General features: G+C 32.8%; 1 pseudogene; it reads right to left on the bottom strand.

Moving 5' to 3' along the window:
- Positions 1 to 675: 675 nt before the first annotated feature.
- LOC141526591 (5S ribosomal RNA) lies at positions 676 to 798 on the bottom strand (annotated as a pseudogene).
- Between the last annotated feature and the right edge of the window lie 6,310 nt (positions 799 to 7,108).

Here is a 7,108-nt window from a genome sequence, read left to right as displayed (position 1 = left end):
AGTAAATATAGCTATACAGTAAAAATCTACAATCATAAATTATCATGTGAATGGCCTAAATGTTTGCTTTAAATATTTCAAATTATCTAAGTTATATCCATAGGTTCTTCTGGTAACAATTGAATTGGTATGTAAGTGATAAGAGATTTGTGGTAACTAAAACAGAATATACCGTACTAAGTACTGTATATTTTCAGTTTCCTTACTTATAAGTTGAGTTAATCATTTAAAGAAATATATATCATTAATTATATTCTGTAGCAACTTCATCATGTCGTTTTTTTGGGGCATAGTACGCGCGCAGGTCCTAAATTCACTCTCATCCAACCGCACCAAAAGACGTATAACTTCAATAATAAAAAAAAAAAAAAATAGAACTAAATATGTGAGCGGATTATATTGAAATCAAATTTAAGAGAAGAAAATCAAAAATCTTTAATCATTGTTTATTTAATTTACGTAAATGTAGAAATTACTTACAGAATTTAACGAATTAAAATATAATTTGTCCAGAAATCGTATAGTTAAATTAAATAGAGATTATGAGTTCTGCACTTCATTTAAAAACGTACATTTTTTAATTTTTCATTCTAAAAACAGTTGCTCAAATATCAAGGTTCAATAAATGATTTGATTTATAATGAATAAGATAAAAAAAAAAAAAAAAAAAAAAAATGACAACAACACGTGGTATTCCCAAGCGGTCACCCATCCAAGTACTAACCACGCTCAATGCTGCTTAACTTCAGTGATCGGACGAGAGCTGGTGTTTTGATTCAGTATGATATGATCGTTGACGGATATTAATAAAGTATTTTTGTGTTTAAATTGATCAAAATTAAATAATTTTCATTAGTTTTTAATTAAATCATTAATTTTACACGATTCATGATGCACGACGGATAGAATTGATTATTCAAAAAATTAAAAAGTAAATTACGATGAAAATTTATAATTATGAAAATTATATTAAACAAAAAATTATTAAATTATTAATAAGAAATTATAATTGATTTTTAATCAAGCTACCGTTAGTTACATTACTACATTTCTACACGGACTAATATAACTTTTTTTTTTTTTAATTGCAGAAATTGAAACCGTTCATTTTAATAATAAAATCATTATTCGGTGAATATATTTTTATAAATTAAATTAAAGGCGCAATTTAAATAGCCTTAAAAATTAGTTTTTAATAAATAAAATATCTTAATTCAAATAAATTGTCTTTAACAATAATTAGACAGATAATTTAATTTTTCGTTATTTAATGAACGATCTTAATACCTTAAAATAATTAATTTTCCAAAAGTTTTTAGTTAAATGTCAACAATTCAAAAAGCTAAATGGACATAATTGTTAAAATTTTAGCTTTATATCTTTAGTAAAATTAAGAAAAAGAAATATTTCATTATGATTTAAAATGTAAAAAGATGCAAAACGTAAAAAATAAGATATTCTTCATTCGTGAATAAGTCGTCAACCAGTACGCTTCGGTTTACGAGTATAGTCGAGTATGTATACAGTGTAAGCGTAATCAACCTAATTACGCACTTAGTTGCTACATCGTTATAAGTAAATAAAACAGTGAAAACCCACTGGTGGTGTATTCATCGCCAGGTACCAATCTCTTGCTCCAGGAAGTTGGCCCTCTCTGACTACAGAGAGCTTCCAAAAATGGCACCTCAACCTACCGATTACTCTCAAGCTACGAAAAGCGAGTTCTTCCCCACTAAAGAAAACGCCATCCTGATCGAATCTGTCGCCGATTATTCAGTCAAGGACTACATCGAGGCCATCGCACAAAAGACTGCTCCAGAAAACATCAGGTTTGCATAAAAAATCTCAAATAATCGCGTTTGTATCTACCTTGCCACGAATGACCTAGTCAAAGAATTAGTTGACATACACAAAACCGTACAAATCGGATTAAAAACGTTAAATATAAGACCACTTGTAAACCAACACAAACGTATCATACTTTCAAATGTTCCACCGATAATTCCTCATAGCTACATTCTTGACGAATTACACAAACTCAATATTGAAACTACGTCCTCCCTCTCTTTCCTACGTATTGGACTGAATGAACCGGGCTTTGCTCACATCATGAGTTTCCGCAGGCAGGTGTATATTAAAGCTGATGATGTCATTAAGCTACCAGAAATTCTTCAAGTCCGTTTCGACGAGAGTACATACAATATCTACCCCACTACTAACTCACCAGCGTGTTTTATATGCCATACGGAAGGTCATTTGGCTAAGGATTGCCCCACGAACAAAATAATCACCCGGATAGTAAACTTCAAAACAGACAAGCAGTCAAACCAATCTACCCAGTCACAGCAACGCATTAGTAGCATATATCCTCCTAACACACGCACTCTTGTAGATAAACAATTCCCACTACCAATGATTCCTAGTTTCAAAAAACCATATGACTACTCTCTGCCTTCCACAGCTTCAGTCTCAACCGACCCTAGTAAATTGACAACGGTTCACAAAGATAAAATGGCCCTTAAAAAGAAAAAAGAGGAAGATGTTGAAGAACAGCTTATTGACCCCTTAAAATTACCAGAGTCAGTACAACGCGAAATGAACACAAATCCAACCAAATATTCATGCAATTTTAACCAACTCCAAAACCTTTACGACAGAGCCAAAAACCAGAAAGTAATTAAAAAAATAGTTGAGGAATTCAAGATCGAGCCAATACAAACAATAAACATGTTGACCTCTCTTTACCCTTTCCTCAACTCACGGGGGATGAAATCAAAATTCACTAGACTAAGAAATAAGATTCAAACAGAATTTGAGATCGACTGTGACATGTCACTTGGCTCAGTGGCATGTGTCTGTGACAGGGTCAGAGACCCTCTGTCTATTAGACATTGAGACAGACACAGGGTCTCAAACCGCATAACAAAATATAAAAAAAAAAAAAAAAAAAAAAAACCAACACATATATATTTATATATTTATAAACTGATATGCACACCTTACAATGGAACCTCGACGGTTTCTCTGCAAAATATGAATATTTGAAACTATTAATAGAAAAAAATAAGCCTGACGTCATCTGTCTACAAGAAACTAATTTTAAAGGCAACAACTACACACAATTAAGGGGATATAAATGCTTTAATAAGAATAGAACTAACACTACACACGCTAGTGGTGGTGTAGCTATATACATAAAATTAAATATTCATGCCGTACAGACCCAAATTAACAACTGTATCATTGAACTTGTAGCTGTTACCATACGCTATCCTTAAACAATTACCGTTTGTAACACATACATTCCTAATAGCCACGGACTATCCTCTCAGAACCTATATACAATAACGGATCAAATCTTTCGACCAACTATTATTATGGGCGATTTCAATAGCCATAACCCGATCTGGGGCTCAACAAAAATGGACACACACAGAGGAAAAATAATTGAAGAATGGAGCGACCACTACAACCTAAACTTATTAAACTCTGGAGATCCCACCCACTACTGCATTGCATCTGGTACAATGAGTAGCATCGACTTGACCTTCTCTAGCCCATGCCTTACCGATGACATCTCCTGGTATGTAGACGATGACCCCTATGACAGTGACCATTATCCAATTCACATACTACTTAAAACCGAAAATGTCAATAACAACACCTCAAGACAGCCAAAATGGATCCTTCATAAAGCGGATTGGGCGAATTTCTCTAAGCTCTCGGAGGATAATATAAAGCAACTAGATCCACCCGATTGTACCTATCCTGATATCAATACAGCAGTTAACGACTTTGCTCAAGCAATCCTGGCTGCAGCTAAAGAAAGCATACCCAAAACGTCACCGAATCCAAAGAAGAAATCTTATAAATGGTGCTCAGAAAAAGCAAAAAACGCCATCAATAATAAAAAAAATGCATATAACAAACTCCAAAAAAACAAAGATGACACAAATATCAAAACCGAATTTAAAAGACTAAGAGCGATTGCCAGAAGAGAACTCAAAAAATCCAGGAAAACCTCTTGGCAACATTTTGTGTCATCAATTAACAATCACACGCCAACTGACCGTATATGGAAAAAAATTAAAAGTATCGACAAATCCTGATCTTTCCATGCAATCCCAACATTATTTGATACAAGAGATAAAGCATATACCTCGCCCGAAGAAAAAACTGAACTTCTCGCAGATACATTCGCATTCAACTCTAGTGACGACAACTTCTCTATACCATTCCTAGGCTATAAAAGATTAAATGAATCTGATTCAACGCCAAACCCTCCTTACATGCTTAATCAAAATAAACTAAATGACCAAACTAACCACCTGTCCCAAATCAATAACCTACTAACAATGACAGAAATAGAAGTCCTCTCTTCATGCAAAAACTCCAGCCCCGGACCAGACAATCTTCCAGTTGTCATGATAAAACACCTCACCAAACCGAGCAAGCAATATCTACTGAGCCTATACAACATAATCTGGTCTACCAACGTATTCCCCGATATCTGGAAAACCGCTTCAGTTATCCCTATTCCGAAACCAGGCAAAGACCACTTGAACCCAACAAACTATCGACCGATTTCATTAACCTGCAACCTTGGCAAAATCCTTGAAAAAATAATAAACAAAAGACTTGTCTGGACTCTCGATGAAGCAAAATGGTTCTCTCCCGCGCAAAACGGCTTTCGTAAATTTCATTCAACACTCCACTCGCTGATCCAATTTAATGAACATATAAGGGATGCTCTAGACAAACATCTTCAAATCGTCGCTGTTACACTTGAAATACAAAAAGCATATGACATGGTCTGGAGGCACCGGATAGTTAAAATCTTGATCCACCTCGGCTTCAAAGGCAACATCATTGAATACATCCAGAACTTCTTAAGACATAGGTTCGTACAAGTCAAAATTAATGATGTCTTCTCTTCAAAAAAAGAATTAGTCAATGGTGTACCTCAAGGTTCAGTCATCAGTGTGACCCTATTCCTAATCGCCATAAACGACACTATAAATTGTATCCCCACGCCCGTTAAAGGACTGCTGTACGCCGATGACCTGGTCATATACTGCTCCGGTACACAAATGAATAATATATGTGATCTACTACAGGAAGCCCTAAACAATATATATCCCAATGGTGTAACTATACAGGATTCCAGTTAGCTGAGAATAAAACAGAATGCATGGTCTTCTCGAATAAAAAGAAGCAAGCTCCTCGTCCCAACCTCCACCTTAACAACGTTGCCCTCCGACAATCTGATCACCTCAGACTTCTTGGCGTGTACTTCGATAGTAAGCTTCGATGGAACATACATATCAACCTCCTGAAACGGAAATGCCATCAAAAACTCTCCATAATACGATCTTTAAGCGAAACACAACATACGAAACACCTTTAAGCTTACGAAGAATACAACTAAGCCTTAATTTCAAGCCATCAACTGTTGAAATCCTGCTAAACCTCCATAACCAAGAAAATAATAATAACAATAATAAAAACAAATCATACACCTCACTGATAAACTCCTATTTCAGAAACTCTGAACTTGAACCCATCATATGCCAAGCTCCAGCCGTTAACCCTGTCCCCCCATGGACTCCAAGACTAAACAATTTTGACCTTACGATTAAGACAGAAACCAGAGACAAAAACGACACCTCTGCAATAATATACAAGCAACTTTTCCTCGAAATGATCAACAAATATACGTCTCACACGAAGCACTTCACTGACGGCGCTGCGCTTAATAACCTCCGGGGATGTTCAGTCTGCTATAACGAAACAATTTTAAAATTCAAACTCCCGGCAGAGTTTTCAGTGTCCTCATGCGAAATAACAGCCATCTCAATATGTGTGGATGTCATCTTAACTAACCGATTTGAAAGAGCAGTTATATGCACTGATTCGTTGTCATCAATACATGCTCTGATGAACCCCTATAGAGACGTAAAAGAAGTACAGGATTGCCAGCAGAAACTTTTAAAACTATCGGAACAAAGCGAGATTGTAGTAGCGTGGGATCCAGCCCATGTTGGAATTACAGATGTTACGTCAAAACATAGTACTTAAATTGTATAATTACATTGCTCCCTTTTAGCCTTCACCTAGTGAAATAACTGGGATGGAGCTATAAGAGTGACTGTTAAATATAATATTTTATTTAATTTCAAGTTAATTAATGAAATTTTTCGATTATGAAATATATGTATAAACAACTATTTTAAGTAAAGCCAAATTTATTTAACAATGAAAAGAAATGATTTACAAATTTAATATTTCCTTATAAATTTAATACTAACAATCTCATCTAATTATGAATTCGAGTTCCATAATTTTACAAGTTATTAATTTGAAATTAATACTTAAATAATTAATAATTTAGAAATTACCTTGTTAAATTTAGTTGAATTCTTAGAAGAAGTTCTAATTTCTCATTTGAACTCGAAGAATATTAATATATTATAATAATTATTTCTTTAATTATATTTATATATATAAATTCTTTTCTTACGGCCTATAGTCCGTATTAACATTGATATTAAGTTACAACTCAATATATTGATTATTTCATTTCTGTATATTTTTTTATTTATTTATTTAAAAACCCCTTTCTTTTAATAAAAGAACTTTTAATATTTTTATCTCATATACACGATCGATGGTGTATATTTTTAAATGATTTAATTTATATTTAAAACATTATTATTTAATGCGCAAATCAGATGGTGACACTAATATTAAAATTACATTGAATATTAGTCACTACGTGACATCACACCCCTATGCTTATCGTTTGTCATAAACCACTGTTGACAAACATTAACTTATTTCATATATATTTTATTACCATTTGAAAATTTCTCTTATTTATTTAGTAAAATTTTATTTGCAATTTATTTAGTAAGAAAATTATTAATTTCTTATTTAAATTAATTATTATTAATTTATTTTTGAAACTTCTTACCCCCCCTTTTTTTTTTTTTTTTTTTTTTTAGAACTGTTTTATTATCAATTTTTGTAAATATATTTATTAAACTTTTATTATTATTATTATATATATATATATATATATATATATATATATATATATATATATATA

The sequence above is a fragment of the Cotesia typhae genome, unplaced genomic scaffold, assembly GCF_013202065.1.
Source record: "Cotesia typhae breed Kobodo isofemale line unplaced genomic scaffold, CoteBio_Ctyphae contig_35, whole genome shotgun sequence".
Classification (NCBI taxonomy): Eukaryota; Metazoa; Arthropoda; class Insecta; order Hymenoptera; family Braconidae; genus Cotesia; species Cotesia typhae.
This window is presented reverse-complemented; position numbering and strand designations above follow the sequence as displayed.